Source organism: Berghia stephanieae, chromosome 5 (assembly GCF_034508935.2).
Source record: "Berghia stephanieae isolate SIO BIC M18660-M18661 chromosome 5, UCSD_Bste_1.3, whole genome shotgun sequence".
In the NCBI taxonomy this organism is placed as follows: domain Eukaryota; kingdom Metazoa; phylum Mollusca; class Gastropoda; order Nudibranchia; family Aeolidiidae; genus Berghia; species Berghia stephanieae.
This window is the reverse complement of record NC_088364.1, coordinates 11,982,588-12,002,114: the sequence shown is the minus strand read 5'-3', so window position 1 is coordinate 12,002,114 and position 19,527 is coordinate 11,982,588.

Below are 19,527 nucleotides of genomic sequence, written 5' to 3'. Positions count from 1 at the left end.
TAAATGAAAATGCCTCCCTGCCCACTATGGAAGAACAAAAGACCCCACCCAGACCAAAAGTCTCTTATCCTTACAGATAAAAGCAGAGAATCCCCATCCAAAAGTGAGACATCCGGACGGATGGTTTCAATTCACATCCCTAAAACAGATGGCACAATATTTTTTAATGGAAACGGATAGATAGATAGATAGATAGACAGACAGACAGACAGACAGACAGACAGACAGACAGACAGACAGACAGACAGACAGACAGACAGACAGACAGACAGATAGATAGTTAACTAGATAGCACACATCCTGTCAGAAGACACTCACAAACTTCCATTCATTTTCAGTAGACGGAAGTAAACAAAAAAACAAAAACAAACAAATAATATAAGGAATACAAAAGTTAATCTGTGTGTAAACATAAGTTTTTATTATGTTACGATTGATACAGTCAATGGAATTTTATAAATTATATGACATACATTATCAATAATATGACAAAATATCATCTATACATATTTACAAATTAATGGCCATTTTTAGTTGCATATAATCATGTAGGAAAAGTGGCAAAATTCTTTGACTCCTTTATTAGTTTACCATTTTAAACTTACAGTATTTACTGTTTCATCCCTCAAGTATTGTCACTATCAGTCCCAACACTTCAATCTAGCAATTTCAAATTGTGATGAACGAGACATTAAATATCGTCTGATATTATCAAACAAATTGTTTGTTTGTTTTTGGGTGTTTAACGGCGCTTTCGACACTATTTAGGTCATTTAAGCGCCCGTTTCTGTCTTTTATCAATCTTTTATCGGCCCTGAGGGGCCATAGCTGATCAAAACGTGTACTGTTGTAATAAAATCTTTATAAAATCATAATAGTTACATGTTTGTTAAGTAAAAATATCTATTTACAATTTCTGCAGGAGTTCACATTCCTGCAGATACTTTAAAATTGTAAGCGGATCGACCGACTGGAACAGAGACTTCAAGTCTCTGTTATCATAATGTTGTGACCTTATCTGTTCTAATTCTGTACATTCAATTAAAATGTGTTGAACTGTCAGGTCACAGTTACATCTTCTGCAGAGGGGTTTTTCATCCCTCTCCAGAAGGAAACGGTGAGTGAGGGCAGTATGTCCGATCCGGAGTCGAGTTATTTTTACCTCGTCTCTTCTTTTTAGCCCCGAGTTGGGTCTGGGGCCGAGGTCACTTTTAATTTGTTTTAATTTGTTATGTACATCTCGACTCCAGGATCGTTCCCATTCCTTTCGGACATGTTTTTTAATATTGATCTTTAAATCCGCGTGTGGGATTTTACTGCCCTCTTGTAATTCTTGGCTCACTGCCTCTTTTGCCAGTTGATCCGCTTCTTCGTTCCCTGGATACCCTCATGACTAGGTACCCAGAGAAAACAAACTTTCTTTTTTTATATAAATAATTTATTTGCACCTTCCAAGATACTTATGAGTCTTGGATCGGTGCAATAAAAATTTGAGATCCTCTTAAGTACGGACAGCGAGTCAGACAAGATCAAGAATTTATTTTTATTCGATCTCTCAGCCAAACGGAGAGCATTTAGGATTGCTCTCGATTCCGCTGTAAAGATCGAAACATTTCTATCCAGGCGAAGTGATCCTGTGCCTTCCGATGAGTGATAGGCACATCCTACTGCATCTGCGCTCTTTGAACCATCCGTAAATATGTGAGTATGGTTTTTGTATGTTTGTAATATTGCTTTTAGTGTCTGTTTGTAAATATGTGGGTCTGTTTGTGATTTTTCCAGTTTTGTTAGGTCCAAATTTATGTTTGGTCTATGTATGGACCATGGTGGTGTCTTTGCCTGGACGTATGGATGTATCCTATCTAGACTGATGTTCATGTCTGCGATGTCTTTTTTTATTCTGCAACCTAATGGTGGGGTCATTTTTGGGTGCTTGCGAAATTTTTCTTCTAGTGTCCTATCCGTGTAGTGTACATGTTTGTGTGCTGGGTTGTCATGCAGCGATGTGACAGTAACATACTGGAGAGCCAGTTTTTTCCTCCTGAGATGGAGAGGTGGCTCATCTGCCTCAGCATAAAGGCTTGCCACTGGAGAAGTGCGGAAAGCCCCGAGTGCCAAGCGCAGTCCCTGATGATGAATTGGGTCCAGCATGCCTAAGTAGGATGGTCTTGCAGAGCCGTATACAAAAGATGCGTAGTCCAGTTTTGATCGAATAAGGGTTCGGTATATCTTTAGAAGAGTGTTTGTGTCCGAACCCCATTCCATGCTCGACAGAACTCTCATTATTCTCATTGCTTTCAGGCATCGCAGTCTGAGATCTTTGATATGGGCGAGGAAATTTAGTTTCCTATCAAAGATCAAACCCAGGAATCGGGCTTCGTCCTTTACCTCAATTCTGGAATTGTTGAGATAAAGGTCAGGCTGTCTAATGCAGGTGTGTTTTCGGCAGAAGTGGACAGCTACTGTTTTTGATGGGGAGAAGGAGAAACCATTGAGATTTGCCCACTCCGACAGTTTGTTTAGTTGGAGTTGTAACTGTCTCTCAATGGTGTCCATACTCGATTTACTTCGATAGCATACAAGAAAGTCATCAACATATAAGGAACAGTCAACATTCTGTCTCATTGCATTCACTATTGAGTTTATTTTAATCTCAAACTGTTGATCACCTTGTTCGACTAGAGAGCTTCATTCGTGAGGCCTTTGCCAAAGGTGAGCACTAGGTAGCAATCTTCTTTGACCTCGAGAAGGCCTTTGACACAACTTGGAAATTCGGAATCCTCAAAGATCTGCACAATCTTGGTCTACGAGGCAACCTTCCAATGTTTGTCAGAGCATTTTTAAACAACAGATCCTTTCAGGTCAAAGCAGGATCCACCTTTTCTGATCCATTTGATCAGGAAGAGGGAGTTCCACAGGGTAGCATTCTGTCTCCCATTCTGTTTGAGATTATCAAACAAAGACAAATGGACTAAAGATACCTTAATTTTTAAAAATTCACGTGTTGCTTTTTGTTTTTGTTTTTTTTAATTGTCCTGGCCAAGTTTGTTTTTTGTTGTTTTTTTTTTCACAGCACACAATGATAGGGTTTCATGTAGACCTTTGGATAAATCCAGTTTAAGATAATAAAAAAAACCCAGACAGTTAAGTAAGAGATTTTATCAACGAATTAAGAAGAGTAGAAAGTAAAGACTAAAAAAACCAAAACTGACAATGCCATTGAGAATAGTTCCAACAGCTCACGAGACGCATTCAGTCGAGACTTAAAACAGTCGTTGAAAATTCTCAAATATGAATTCATTTTAAAAATCCACATTGTGTTAGAAAACTTTTGAATACAACAAAAAAATATATATCAATGCGCTAAAGAAGGGGGGGGAAAATGCCTATTGAAATGTATTGAGGAGAAAAATGAACGTAGTAAAACCATAGCTCACTACATAATTTACGTTTTCCACAATAACTAACTTCCTCTTGTTGTAGCCATCAATTGGTATGTGTATCATTACAATTACAATGCAAACTTCTATCTAGAACAACTCATTTTTACTTTCACAATCACATCAACCACTTGCTTCTGTAATGCCAATAGTTGAGAAATCTCAAACAAAACGAGGCATCAAAAGATGGACCAATGGAAATCATAATTTTAACTACTCCTTTAAAAAAAAAAACTATAACAATTGAGATGATGACTTTTCATCAAATAACAAAAACAGAAACAAGATGGCTGGAATCTAACGTCTTGGTAGCCTTGCAAATGAACGATGATGTCATGGGCCCAGTGATATCAACTTTTCAAGACAAACCAAATGTCCACATGCAGTCCTGCTGTAGAAGCACTGATATGAAAGCATGAAGATGAAAATTGTGTGACGATGAGACTAAACGATGCACCATTGCTTACCATTTGCAGAAAAATTTAGAGACAAGCTGCTTGTGTAAGCTTTCTGCCTATTTCATTTATTTCACTGCAGGCAGCTGAAAATTAAAGGAAATATCAAAAAGTGAAAAAGATGGATGAGCCACCAGCCAAAAACCTCTTAACACACACAATTTCAAACGAGCAATGATAGAAGATTCCTAATCTAGGATTATACGACGGTGATGGTGAAAAAGTTGTATTTGTCCATTCTGTAGAGAGGAAAGTCATAAACAAGAAACACCACACTCTAAGATTGGAATTCACAAGACGCTGTGATCTGAATTCCTTGTTTTTCTGGAAGTTCTGAGAACAACCAAGGCTTTGTTCAGTTTGTTTTTTGTTTGTTTTTAGGTGATTAACGGCGCTTTCAACACTAGGATTCGTTTGGGTGATGCTTTGAATTTACAAGAGACTGTGATCTTAACTTCCTATTTCTTATGCAACAGTATTGCTGTTTGACGACAGCTTTTATGCCTCAACTCAAGAGGATCCAAAGCATCAAAACTTCCCTGAGGGCCCTGCTTCGTTGTGTTTCGAGAATAGAACTAGCTTTGGGCACGGATCCTCCTCTTCATTCTGGTCAGTAGTAGTATAGAAATGTCACCTTATTTTATTTTTATAATTGTACATATAACTGTTTTTCTTACTATATAAAATGACCACTGCTATTGAGCATTATTTTGTTTAATGTGAGTTTAGATTTAAAAAAAATTTTTTTGGGGTATAATTATTGCTATTTGACGTTGGAATATAAACATGCAAAAATTCCCACTCTCTATCAGTTCTTTATTATATTCATCTACTATTATGTTATTGTCATCATTGGAAAGGGCTCGTGATGGGCTTTAAAATGATATAGTATAGTTATCTGTAACTTCAATGGTTGCAGAGATATTGCCTTTTGATTTTTTTTCACTACTACATGCTTATCGTTTATGCTTTAATCTACATGAAAATTCTGTACTTTGTGACGCTGTACAGATCATTTTAATAGACTAAATATGATTCTATCAGTCTGAGGTTGTTCTCTGCTATTTTTACTGTCAGAATAATACACCATTTACTGTATTTGGAATCCTATTATTGTTTGATACAGCCTTAAAATTACTCCGATTTCCCTTATGGCATATGATTTTTTAATGAAAATTTGCTAAATGACTGCATTTTAACGGAATAAATTTGTACTTTTTTATTGAAGTACACCATGGAAAAAAATTGAGTGTTTTGTATGTTACTTTTGTGTTGGTTTTAATGCCTGAATGGGTTGAATGGGTATTTTTTTTTTTTTTATTCTGCTAATCAACAAAAACGGAAATTTTCACTCTGCGGCTGCGCCACACTTTTTAATAATTTTAAAATATCATAACTTCCTTAATATTTGTCCTAGAGACAAAATTTTGGTATGGTTGTGTTTGTTTCAAAGAGAGCTACACTTCAAAATAGCCTTGGGATGAAACATAAATTCTGTTTTGGGTACCTAATAAATGCTTAGATGGCTTTAGAAGATAGAAATATTTGGATTTGGAATGGCCATGCACGGAGAACAAGGAGGTGAATCTTTGCATAGCCACTTGAACACAATAAAAAAGGTAATCAAGAGAGATACTTAGTTATAAAAAGATTAAAATATGTAACAAAAACTGCAATATCATCAAGTTGCCCTGAAATAAGAACGTCCATTCTACGGCCAAAAATAGAATTCATTTGAGCATGAACTACCCTGAGGATTTTATGAGCTTTTCACTTTAGCACTTATTTTTGGTTTACCGTTCATTTTTTTTTTCTTCAGATGTACGAGAAAGCCAGAAATAAATTTACAACGGACCAGCTCCAAATGGCATGTCACTATCTGGGAGCTTACAGTCGACTGTGGAAGGAAGTCTCATTAAAGCACTCTAGATAGCCTTCCGCTCAGGATAGTCATCTGAAAAAGGCTTCAAAGGAACACACTTATTACCAGGTGGTGTGTGTGTGTGCCTCCTGGTACATCTCTTAGTCCAGAGAATAAGTGAGGGTCCAGTCCCTATGATGGAACTGTGCAATATAGTTTTGATTTTGCCCAACAAGTAACAAGTCCACTACCCGTTCCAATCCCTTGCAACCAGGGCCATTTTTTTTTTCAAAACACCAAGGAAATATGTATTGTTTGGTGTAGCTTGTGAGGCGTTACCTTGTCAGATAAACTTTCTTTAAGAAGAGTGTGTACCTTCTGGCAAAGGGACTAATTGTGTAGTCTCTTTGCTTCACTTCTTTTTAGAGAAGTACGGCTTTGGAAAGAAACATGTACACTTTCATGCCGATAATTGTAGTGGACAGAATAAGAACAACTGCATGATGCTGTATTTGATGTGGAGGGTCCTCACAAGACGACAATATGTCATTTCTCCAGACAGGACATACAAAGTTCAGTTGTGATTGGTGTTTCGGGCTTGTAAAACGTAAGTTTAAAGTGACCAAGGTTGATTGTCTTGATATGGCCAGGGTGCAACATCGCACAGTTTTGTGGCACAGAAGATGGAACCGTTTTGGTGCCTGTTTATCATTGGACAACTTTTTTACAAAAATGACAGGGATTAAAAAGTATCATTTCACATTTTCATGAACCAAGTGGGTCAGTGCAGTGAAAGCTGTCCCTACAGGAAATCGTGGCCCTCGCCATTGTCTTATGATTTCCTTTTTCTTATCAGTATTCATAAGCCAGAGCGATCGAGCAACGTCAACGAAGAATAACTTGGCAGCGGAATCATTTGAAAGTGTTGTCAGTTTCAAGAAGTACATTGTCATCAGTCGTAGCAACATCTGCATCAGTATCTCAAGCACCTCATTCACCAACATTCCTTCGACATCTCGCTCAACAACTCGAGCACCCTCATCTTCTGCATCCACTGACCTCCTCGTCTTCTGCATCGGATATTCTGACTCCTCGTCCATCTGCTTCAAAGCGGAAACTAGGCTTCTTCTCGTCTTCATCTCCAACTCAACGGTGATTACAAACCATCAACTGTAATCGTAGACTTGTCTACCATCAGTCTTTGCTGGACGGAATCTACTGTCGAGATTGTGGAACCGCTAGTCTTTCCATTCGGAATGGTCATCAGTCAATGGCTTTGTCTCAAACAGTTGATAGCTAGCTGGCGTGTTGGTGATGTAGAAACAGATCGTCTGCAGTTTGGTGATGAAATGGTGGCTGTGGACAGAATGGTAGCAGAAGGTGTTGAAATGATGGATGTAGTTGAATGTCTCATAATTTAACATCTAGTGAAGGTGTACCTGCAGATAATCTAGCAACTGAAGGTGTCACCGCAAGTAATTTGACTGTTGAAGATGCATCTGCTGATGATTTGAATTTGATGACTGTTGCTGATTTAACTAGCAGTGGTGTGGTGAATAGTGAGGGGGAGGTGCACAGTGGTGACATTGTTAAAGTGACATGTCGTTCTGGCATTCAGCCTGGTGTCAGCTTTGCCATGGCAAAGTCTAAAGGCCACACTTAGGGACAAGGTGCGACATCTGACATTTCGGCAGGAAGGGGAGAGCTGGTGCATGTGCAGAGCGGGTGGAGAAGAAAAAACTAAGGCTTGAAAGCAATGGCCTATCTGAGATGAGGGATGCTGCAGACATGCCTACTGCACCTGTTTCGTTTACAGGCGAGATGGATGCAGGACGTGGCTTTTGTCATGTCCTTGCGATTTGTTGTGCAGCCATTGCAATGCCATTATCAACAAGGCTGACTTATCTCATTGCCTTCCTTAAAAGGTTGACCGACTCCTCTCTTCTGGGACGCTGTTTGCTAGGCTCGACTCAGAATGAAAATAAGTCATTGCACGCCGTGATTTGGTCAAAGTGTCCAAAGCGCCTCTTCTGTGGCTTCAAATGTGTCTTCCATCTCCTGCATGCTGGCAGTGGGGGAATTCAACATGTGTTCGTCTGCTACGCATTCCTTCTTCTCTGTTCAGGATATATTACCTTCGTCCGATCGTGTGTGCCTAGGCTTCAAGAGAGATATCCAGAGCTGTTGCCAAGACGTCGTGAAACCAGGCGTGTTGTCCAGCAGGAGCAGGACAGGTTGGAAGCCATTGAGTATCAAGTCAACATCCGCTATTAATTTTCAAAATGAGGCTGATGTAATTGCCGAACATCATGCAGCTCAAGAAATGAAAGAATGTAAGCATTTAACGTTTGAATGTGATCGAACGAGTCGGGTAACAAACACTATCCATATTTAAATAAAGGGTGTAAGAACTCATTGACTTTTTCAGAGCCCGGAATAACCCTGATAATATCCTTTATAAATCACTAAACAAAATCAACACCATCTCCAAATCCAGAGCCCTTAAATAGAAATGCCAAAGCAAAAAGCAAAATCCCATCCTGACATAGCATCAAAGCACAATTTAATATTCTTAAACAGGACCCAGTTACTAGACAAGCTTTCCCTCACCCTCCTCTTGTTGTCTATCGCCATGATCACAATATTAGAGATCAACTTGTACATATCCGCTAAAGACAGTCCCTTTTAACCTCCGCCCTTGGTATGTTTCCCTGCAGTAGGAAGTGCTTAACTTGCCCTTACATTAACAGAACAGCAAATTTCCATTTCCCTTTACGTGAATGGACTATTCAGGGTTCATTCACGTGCCCCTCCAGGAATGTTATATATGCCATTCAAGGACCTCTCAATACAGAACCGGAATTTCTGAATTTCTTGCTGAGCTGGCGAAGGCATAAGACTTCAACTCAGAAAGTCAAAACTGGTAGGGTAGCAATTTATTGTTAAAATCACGTCATGCGCGTAGTTATTTGTAGCATTGTGAAATTAATTTAAACTGCATGTTCTTCACCTTTTCTCAATTCTTTGCCATTGTTCACTCAGTCATCTCATATGAACACAATATTGATAGCGTTGTTGATAAAGTTTTTCTATTTTGAAATTAAATGTGATTTATGATTCTGTGGATGACATTCAAAAAGCCAAACGCTTGAATTGTTGTACAAGACAGCTAGAATTATTATGCCATAAAACATTTACAGTATCTGATTATTGTTTTGCCTTAGAATGTTTCCCCAAAGCAAATTATGAAGTCCTTCACGAAGAGAAGAAGAGAAAAGAGTCTGAAGAGAAGAAGAGAAAAGAGTCTGAAGAGAAGAAGAGAAAAGAGTCTGAAGAGAAGAAGAGAAAAGAGTCTGAAGAGAAGAAGAGAAAAGAGTCTGAAGAGAAGAAGAGAAAAGAGTCTGAAGAGGAGAAGAAAAGAAAAGAGTATGAGGAGAAGAAAAGAAAAGAGTATGAGGAGAAGAAAAGAAAAGAGTATGAAGAGAAGAAGAGAAAAGAACATGAAGAGAAGAAGAGAAAAGAGTCTGAAGAGGAGAAGAAAAGAAAAGAGTATGAGGAGAAGAAAAGAAAAGAGTATGAAGAGAAGAAGAGAAAAGAGTATGAAGAGAAGAAGAGAAAAGAATATGAAGAGAAGAAGAGACACGAAGCTGGCGATGACAGAGGAAACAGGAGGGAGAGAGACAGGAAAAAAAAGAGACGAAGACATGACATAGATGATAGAGATAAGATACAAGGACAATGTATGATTAGTGATGATAAGATAGGTGGATTTTGGAGTGTATCACAGGACGCAATGTGTCGAGATGAATTGCGACACAGAAGTAAAATTAGTAGTAGTTCCAGACGAGAGAGAGATTACCAAAAGGAATTAAGTAAGACACAGGTCGATACTGATCATATGAGTGATGTTCAAACTCGACTAACGTGGGATGATGATGTTTCATCAAAGATAATAAACCCAGACCCAGAAGTCTATGGTGACAGTACCCCGCTCCAAGACGAGCCGTATGACTACACCTGTACATATGAATTAAATAATGTCACATACGACAATACCCCATACGATCCAGATGAGTCTGTCCAAGCTTGTCCTTACATTCCTAGTACAATCCAACCAGACTATTACCCTCCGTATTTTCCATCAAAAAAAAATCAACCACTTGAATCATTGGTCGATCAAAATCTCGCGGTTGCGGCTGAATCGTGCGAATTGTCTGATTCCTTACCACCGATCCAAAACTTCTTACCATCAGAAAGACGCGTCTGGTCTGTCTTTGACCAACACTCCTCCGAACAACCGCTCACAGAACCGACCGCTGAACTCAATCCTCAGACTCCGCTCCAACATGTCGATGAACAAAACACTGAACAAAACACTGAACAGACAACTGAACAAACAACTGAACAGACAACTGAACAAACAACTGAACAGACAACTGAACAGACAACTGAACAGACAACTGAACAGACAACTGAACAAACAACTGAACAGACAACTGAACAGACAACTGAACAGACAACTGAACAGACAACTGAACAAACAACTGAACAGACAACTGAACAGACAACTGAACAGACAACTGAACAGACAACTGAACAGACAACTGAACAAACAACTGAACAAACAACTGAACAGACAACTGAACAAACAACTGAACAGACAGTTGAACAGACAGTTGAACATACCAATATCACTGAAGATACCATTGAATCTATCACCGAAGCCACCACTGAATCTGTCACTGAACCAATAGACACCTATGACTATGATCAATCCATAAACACAGCAAAGCAATCCACCGACAATGAACCATGCGCTGAATCCGAAACCGTCCTTGACGCTCAACTGACCAACCAACAACAACAAGACTCACCAGTCCATCAACTCCAATCACCAATCAATCAACTCCAATCACCAATCCAACAACCCCAACCCCAATCTCCAGTCCAACAAACCCAACCCCAATCTCCAGTCCATTCACCAATTCATCAGCTCGAACCGCTAACCCAATCATCAATTAATCAGCTCCAAACCCTAGCCCAATCACAAATCCATAAACTCGAACCACCGGCCGAACAACCCCAACAACAGGATCAACAACATCAATCACCCATCCAGCTCCAATCTCCAGCCCAACAGCTCCAATCTCCAGCCCAACAGCTCCAATCTCCAGCCCAACAGCTCCAATCTCCAGCCCAACAGCTCCAATCTCCAGCCCAACAGCTCCAATCGCCAGCCCAACAGCTCCAATCGCCAGCCCAACAGCTCCAATCTCCAGCCCAACAGCTCCAATCTCCAGCCCAACAGCTCCAATCTCAAGTCCAACAGCTCCAATCGCCAGCCCAACAGCTCCAATCGCCAGCCCAACAGCTCCAATCGCCAGCCCAACAGCTCCAATCGCCAGCCCAACAGCTCCAATCGCCAGCCCAACAGCTCCAATCGCCAGCCCAACAGCTCCAATCGCCAGCCCAAACCCAACAACCTGATATGTTCATCCAGCAACTACCACAACAGGGTTACTCACACCCATCCCAATCTATCAACGAACATCAACAACGATCGGTCTCTGAACCTCAGATGTCAACGCATACACCCCTATTTCCCGAATCTTTCATTGTAGTTAAACCGTTACAATCTGTTCCTGAATCATCATTCAGTGATCAATCATTCGATGCTCTGTATACACCAATGTGCGTGTCGCAATCAAAAACGGTCGTTGAGTCACAACAGCGACCAATGAGCGACTCGATTGAACAGTCGCCAATCACCACCCACCTCCCGATCACCACTACACCAAGCAATAACCCTTCCGCAGCAACACAGCAACTACAATTCGATGGAAATAAGTATGACGACGAAAAAATCGACAACGCCATCGATTTTGACTATATAACCAGGGACACGCATCCGGACGAAGAAGGACGAGCCTTGCCGTGCCAGACGAGCGAGGGGGACCTGCCTGCCCTGCCGTTCCAGACGAGCGAGGGGGACCTGCCTGCCTTGCCGTGCCAGACGAGCGAGGGGGACCTGCCTGCCTTGCAGTACAGACGAGCGAGGGGGACCTGCCTGCCTTGCAGTACAGACGAGCGAGGGGGACCTGCCTGCCTTGCCGTGCCAGACAAGTGAGGGGGACCTGCCTGCCTTGCCGTGCCAGACGAGCGAGGGAGAGGACGTGACTGCTCTGCCGTGTCAGACGTACGAGGAGAAGCTGCCGTGACCTACTTATCTTGCTGTATCGGACAGCAAGGACAACTTACCACCGGAGTCGGACGTGTATGTACAGCGACGTTTCGACTTTCTGAGAGGGAAGACCGTCCATTGGCTGTTTTAGAAGAATCATCAGGACGTGACTGTCAGTCGTGACAGAATCTATCAGTACAGTATCGAGTGACTGTCAGTCGTGACAGACGTGGAAGAATCATCAGGACGTGACTGTCAGTCGTGACAGCCGTGGAAGAATCATCAGGACGCGACTGTCAGTCGTGACAGACGTGGAAGAATCATCAGGACGTGACTGTCAGTCGTGACAGACGTGGAAGAATCATCAGGACGTGATTGCCTGTCGTGACAGACGTGCCAGGAGTACCTGCCGTGTCGGACGGGTGACGTACTTCTTGCTGTATCGGACAGCACGGAAAACCAACCAGCGGAGTCGGACGTATCGACCTACTGACCATCCATTGGCTGGTTTTGGACGTTTTCATCAGGACAAGCCTGCCTTTGCCGTGTCGGACGTGCGAGGAGGAACTGGGTCAAACGGTTGACCTACTTTTTGCTGTATCGGACAGCAACTCCATGATATCGATCATCTAGACTCACATGTATCGGAGGATGGTGACCGATACGATGATGGGCGACAACACACCCTTGATGATGACAACTCCCATCAATCAGCCGATGTCGCGGCTAATTCCATCATTAACCAAATTCAGTCTTTCCTGGATACAGACGCCGAATTCGTACACCCACAGGCACCATTTGACAGCCAGAATGCGAGTGCTGTAACTCAAGCGTTGATAAAAAAAATCAACGACAGTCAAGCCAAGGTGGACGTTGAACTTCCTCGTCTGACAAACGGTTGTGGTCTGAGTCAAGAAGAGTTTAACAACGTTATGGACCTAATGTCGGTTGAGTCATTTGCCTGTACAGCGACCGGCCACGATTTCATCAAAATGGTGAGTTGAGATGTATGAGTTGAGATGTATGAGTTGTTGAGATGTATAGTTGAGTGTGAGAATGTATGAGTTGAGATGTATGAGTTGAGAATGTAAAGAGTTGAATATGTAGATGAATGTTGAGAGATGTATGAGTTTGTGTGTCAGACATCTCAACTCATACATCTCAACTCATACATTTCAACTCGTACATTTCAACTCATACATTTCAAACTATTTTTTTGTCTCACAGATAACTGGAGTGTACAGGACAATCCATGCGACGTTTATGTCAAAGATAAACAAGACGGTCTATGGAGACAGCACACGATTCTTATTCTCGCTCACGCAGCTGCCCGCAAGCTTCTGTGTATTATTTCTACCACAGGCATCATTGTACTGTCGGAATCAGAACTTAACAACTTCTTTGATTTCTCAAAAAACTACCACCCCCCAAATTAAGTTCACCAGCACCGTCTCACATACCGATGTCACCTTTTTAGATATTCACCTATATGCAACCCTCTTCTGCCTACTACAAAGACACAGACAGCCACAGTTACCTGCGTCATTCATCTTCTCACCCCATACCATGTAAAAACTCTATCCTCTTTTTCACAACTCCTCAGACTCATACGCCTGTGCACCCATGACTCCATATTTAAACCAATCCAGACTGCAAAGCGAATTCCATGCTGTGTGTGATGATAAAATGTCTTCACGGCAGACCCAGTGTTTGTTTGTTTGTTTTTAGGTGTTTAACGGTGCTTTCGACACTATTTAGGTCATTTATTTGTGAAAAACACTGGCCTCAAAACGTTGAAATCGTTAAACTTCCTGGGGGCTTTTCGAAGCCAGCATGCCCACCATCTATCTTCAATGTCCCTATATCATGTCTCCCAACCCCAAAATCTAAGCCTTGTCCACCCAAAACTCAAAATAAACAATTAGACTATTTTGTGAAGAAAGACAAAATTGTATCTTTTAGTAATTTCACTCCTGATAAGGAGCTAAAGAGAAAGTATGGCAACATCATTATAAACCGTACCTCTGACAAATGTATTTGCCTTTTCATGTCTGAGGATTACAGTGAAACTCTTGCATCTTTGATTGTTTATGATAAGGCCTTACTGTGCTCCCCTCTTACACTGAATGCACATAAGAGGGTAAGACCAAGAAAAGATAATGGTTAGACATACTAACCCCACGTGAAAACACTGAATGCACATAAAATGGGAATCAATGTGCCATTGGGAAAAAAATTCTCAATCCCAATAATGGTCTGGGCACCTTTTCTCAATTCTTTGCCATTGTTCACTCAGTCATCTCATATGAACACAATATTGATAGCGTTGTTGATAAAGTTTTTCTATTTTGAAATTAAATGTGATTTATGATTCTGTGGATGACATTCAAAAAGCCAAACGCTTGAATTGTTGTACAAGACAGCTAGAATTATTATGCCATAAAACATTTACAGTATCTGATTATTCTTTTGCCTTAGAATGTTTCCCCAAAGCAAATTATGAAGTCCTTCACGAATTCATAATCCTTCCATCTGCCCGCAAGCTTCTGTGTATTATTTCTACCACAGGCGTGGAGCAAGTATTGTTAAAAACATTTTTAAAAACTAACCCTTATCAGAAAAATTGTCCGCTTCTCATTGATGAAGTGAAAATTCGCCCCACCATTGCTTATTCTGGTGTTGTTTTAAGTGGCATGGAAAAAAACAATCCAGACTGCAAAGCAAGTTCCATGCTGTGTGTGATTATAAAATGTCTTCACGGATGTCTGCATCGGATACTCTGACTCCTCGTCCAACTGCTTCAAAGCGGAAACTAGGCTTCTTCTCGTCTTCATTTCCAACTCAACGGTGATTACAAACCATCAACTGTAATCGTAAACTTGTCTACCATCAGCTCTTTGTTGGACGGAATCTACTGTCGAGATTGTGGAACCGCTAGTCTTTCCATTCGGAATGGTTATAAGTTAATGGCTTTTGTCGTTTCCTTGCGATTTGTTGTGCAGCCATTGCAATGCCATTATCAACAAGGCTGACTTATCTCATTGCCTTCCAGATTCAAAATCCTTTGAAATGTCCAGCAGGATAGTGGCTTCTTCATTATCAATTGGTTTTGGCCATGCTCCTCTCCAGAAAATTTCAGAGGGAATGGGAATGACTGGAGTAGCTCGGATTGTCTTCAACAGCGAAATCTCGTCCATTTATGGCAAGGCCACAGAATATTCTCTCAGCGTTTTGAGGCAGTCACAGCAGAAAGTCGTTGAATACTTCAGGACTCATAACCCGGATGCTTCCTCGACAGAGAATCCTGGACGTCGCTGTAAGCTATGATGGCACTTGGGCAAAGAGGGGCCACACTTCAAAGTTTGGCTGTGAAACAATCATTGAAGTCATGACTGGTCAGGCCATTGACTTTCATGTCACGTCACTCCAATGCAAGGTGAGGATATTTTTTAATGATTGATAATTTCCGTTCTCTGGTACTTTTATTGCAGATATTGAAATATTTTAATTTTGAAGTAATCAGAACATTTAGAACGAGCTGGTATGAATTTCAAATCTGAAACTCAACACTTGCGCATGAACTTTGTGTTTGTAATTATGATTTTAACTTTTTTCTTCTCCTCCTCAATCTCAATCGTTTTCAGGATTTGTATCATTATGATGTACATATTTCATGAGCTGTAAACTTTTTCTTGCATATAAATTTTTACATATTTTTTTTTATTGTTCCTGTCCCATCCCAGACCAAGAGCGGTATTACACCGAGCAGTCAGGGAACACAACGGAAGTGTGAAGGAGATGTCTGATGCCATCTGGGCATCATATTACCACTCCCATCTCCACACTGATAACCCGTAGCATCACCTCTGCGCCGATCTACAGAATGTCCCCAGCCAATCACCTTTCTGAACCAGAATGTGGCAGAATATCTGAAGTCCACGTATAAAAGGTTGACTGGCCCCGCTCTTCTGGGACGCTGATTGCTGGACTCGACTCAGAATGCAAATCATTTGCAGATCATTTATCAATATGTGGAAGCATAATAGTATTATGAAGTGGCTTACGCATAAAAGCACCAGTGACCAACAAAGGATTCTTAAAAAAGCTCAGAGTAGATCAAAGTTGTTAAGAAAAGAACATAGGGAAGCAGTAGAGAGAGAGAAACTGAAAATTCAAAAAAAATTGAAGAAAATGCCCAAAAAAAGAACCAAAAAGAAATATTAGATTTAGCACAAAGAAATAAAGTTCTTGACTCTATCTTAAAGAATGGTTATTGCGATACAACGGAGGCCCTTCAATGTTTAGCAATTAATGGAAATGTTGAAGATCTGAAAAATCAAATAAGATACAGAAAGATATTTAGGAACCAAAAAGATTTAAAATTGACTGGTTCTAAAAGTGATCTAGTTCAAATATTATATGATTGTATAAACTCTTCCTCATGTTCAGCAGGGTTTTAACCTTTTTGTTTTTTTATTAAACTTAAACATAATTATAAATCTTAACCTACCATGATAATGATAGCTACATTTTTTAAATTGATTATTCGGTGAATATGCAGATCGCAATTAATGGCTTTTTTGGGGGGTTTTTTGGTGCATCTTTTTGCTTTGTCTATCTTGAAATATATGGCTTGCAACTCATCTTATTAATATCACTTAATTGATGCACCTTTATGCATTGCTGTCTTTGTGATTTAGTAAATTGGGCTTACGATTGTTTCTTAAAAATCCAATTTTATTGACATAGTTTGAAAGTATGTATGATGTGGAATTTGTTTGCAAGGCTTTTTAACACATAGGCCTTTTAAAGCCATTATCAATTATGTTTACATTATTTATCTAACCTTTATAAATGTATTTTTTATGATTTTTTTTTCTGAATGCCCCGGTCGCAGTTCGTACTAAAAAATCTTATTTAATCACTTCATTTTATGAATTATTCAGGACATGTATGATTTTATACTGGTATAACTTTTCTTTTGTCAAATAGAGCTTTCCAAGATCTTTAATACGGTATAAAGCTTTTTATTGGGGGTTAATTAGTTATCTTAAAATAATTTTTCAAAAAGTCTCTAAAATTGTTTTTTCTCCCCCGATTTCTTCCAAACCGTTGAATTAGGCCGTGAGCCCATGTTTAACCATTGATTGCTTTAAAAATACTGGGTTTACAGGGCTACAAAAAATCAGCAATGTAGAATTATTGGTATAGATGAATTATTTTTAGTGTCAAGTTGATTGAAATAATATTTTGACTTTCCGATCGCATCAAAAATGGCGCTGAGGACAATATTCTCTGAAAAATTGTGCATTTCGTTAATTTTTCGTGATTTGAATGATTGCTGTAAGACAATTCCTTGCGTGTATGACTGCTCTTTCTTTTGTTATGTTGCTATACAATTTGTGTATATATGTTTCTATTAGTAGTGAAAGGCTTTTGTAAATATTTTTCGAGTTATGGAGTGCTGAAAAAGGCATTTTCTCCGGATCGCAAAATATTCAAAGTCCAAATATAAATAAAAATTCATATAAAATTCATTTATTGTTCAATTTTGTTCATTTTTTCTTTGCTTTTTTTGTATCAATGATACCTTCATTGTTATTTAAATAATATTGCAAAATTCTCATTATGAAAATTTAGTTTGTGGTACCTAGCACGGCGTGATATGGTCAAAGTGTCCAAAGCGTCTCTTCTGTGGCTTCAAATGTGTCTTCATCTCCTGCATGCTGGCAGTGGGGGAATTCAACATGGGTTCGTCTGCTACGCATTCCTTCTTCTCTGTTCAGGATATATTACCTTCGTCGGATCGTGTGTGCCCAGGCTTCAAGAGAGATATCCAGAGCTGTTGCCAAGACGTCGTGAAACCAGGCGTGTTGTCCAGCAGGAGCAGGACAGGTTGGAAGCCATTGAGTATCAAGTCAACATCCGCTATTAATTTTCAAAATGAGGCTGATGTAATTGCTGAGCATCATGCAGCTCAAGAAATGAAAGAATGTAAGCATTTAACATTTGAATGTGATCGAACGAGTCGGGTAACAAACACTATCTTGAGCAGCATTTAGTGTTAGACAATGGAAAAAATTTTGTCTTTAGGATTTCAAGAAATAGCTTCTGATGATTCTGAAACTGTCTTAAAGCAATCAAATATTTCCTCGAACAAAATCCTACCACAGATATTGGGGTAGACACAGTACTCGGGTTAACATCTCTTGTCCTGAACCTCAACAGCTTTGAATTCAATGACAAGTTTTGCAAACAAGTAAGCGGTGTGGCCATTGACACAAGTTATGCTTGTCTATTCATCGGACATCTGGAAAAACAAATTATGGATTCGTTCCCGAGATGGTTTTGAGATATATTATATATCGACGACATTGTCGGCATCATTGTACTGTCGGAATCAGAACTTAACAACTTCTTTGATTTCTCAAACAACTACCACCCCCAAATTAAGTTCACCAGCACCGTCTCACATACCGATGTCACCTTTTTAGATATTCACCTATATGCAACCCTCTTCTGCCTACTACAAAGACACAGACAGCCACAGTTACCTGCGTCATTCATCTTCTCACCCCATACCATGTAAAAACTCTATCCTCTTTTTCACAACTCCTCAGACTCATACGCCTGTGCACCCATGACTCCATATTTAAACCAATCCAGACTGCAAAGCGAGTTCCATGCTGTGTGTGATGATAAAATGTCTTCACGGCAGACCCAGTGTTATGGCCTCAGTGACTCCAGTCTATAAATATTATGACTTGAGCGAAATATGTCTGAAATATGAATAAAATAACCTGTATTGTGATCTTTCACTTTCAGTTTCATCTTCTAACAACAAAGTAAATGAATGCCTGACAAATGACCATGAACTAGCACGAGATGGCCGATGGCTGAGAGCTTACAGACAGGTTGTCGACTGTGGAGGCATGTGATGGCCAGGAATATATTTCCAACAGACGAGCTCCAAATGACATTTCACTATCTGAGAACTTACAGAAAGAAGTCAACTTTGGAAGGCACGTGATGGCCAGAAATAAATTTACAACAGACGAGCTCCAAATGGCCTTTCACAATCTGAGAGCTTACAGACGGAAGTCGACTGTGGAAGGAAGTCTCATACAAGCATTTTAGACATTTTCAAAAATTAAAGATAAAATGCTAATTGATAAAATTCGAGCATGACCTGAGGACAAAAACCTTCCAGGATGCGTGAAAGCCTCCGTTAAGTTTTAAAAAATTAATAACGAGAGTGAACAAATGTTAGGACATGTCTAAGAATGTAACTTTATGCATTCCGTTGCAGATACAATTGCCCAGAATTCAATGTCCACCAAAATATTGGACTTACATGTGAGAAAAAGTTGACCAGCATAATTTATGCTGTGGTAAGATGTTTATTAAACTTTCATTAAGAAGGTATTATGTATTGGTTTCTTGTAATAATAGTTTATGTTGTGGGTCATCAGGACATTTAATGACAATAAGGTAACGTTCATACTTATTCACCAGTAAATGGTATTCTTTTAGTTGAATATATAACAACTCTTGCTTTTCAGACTCTACAAGTTAGACCTACCAGAAGGA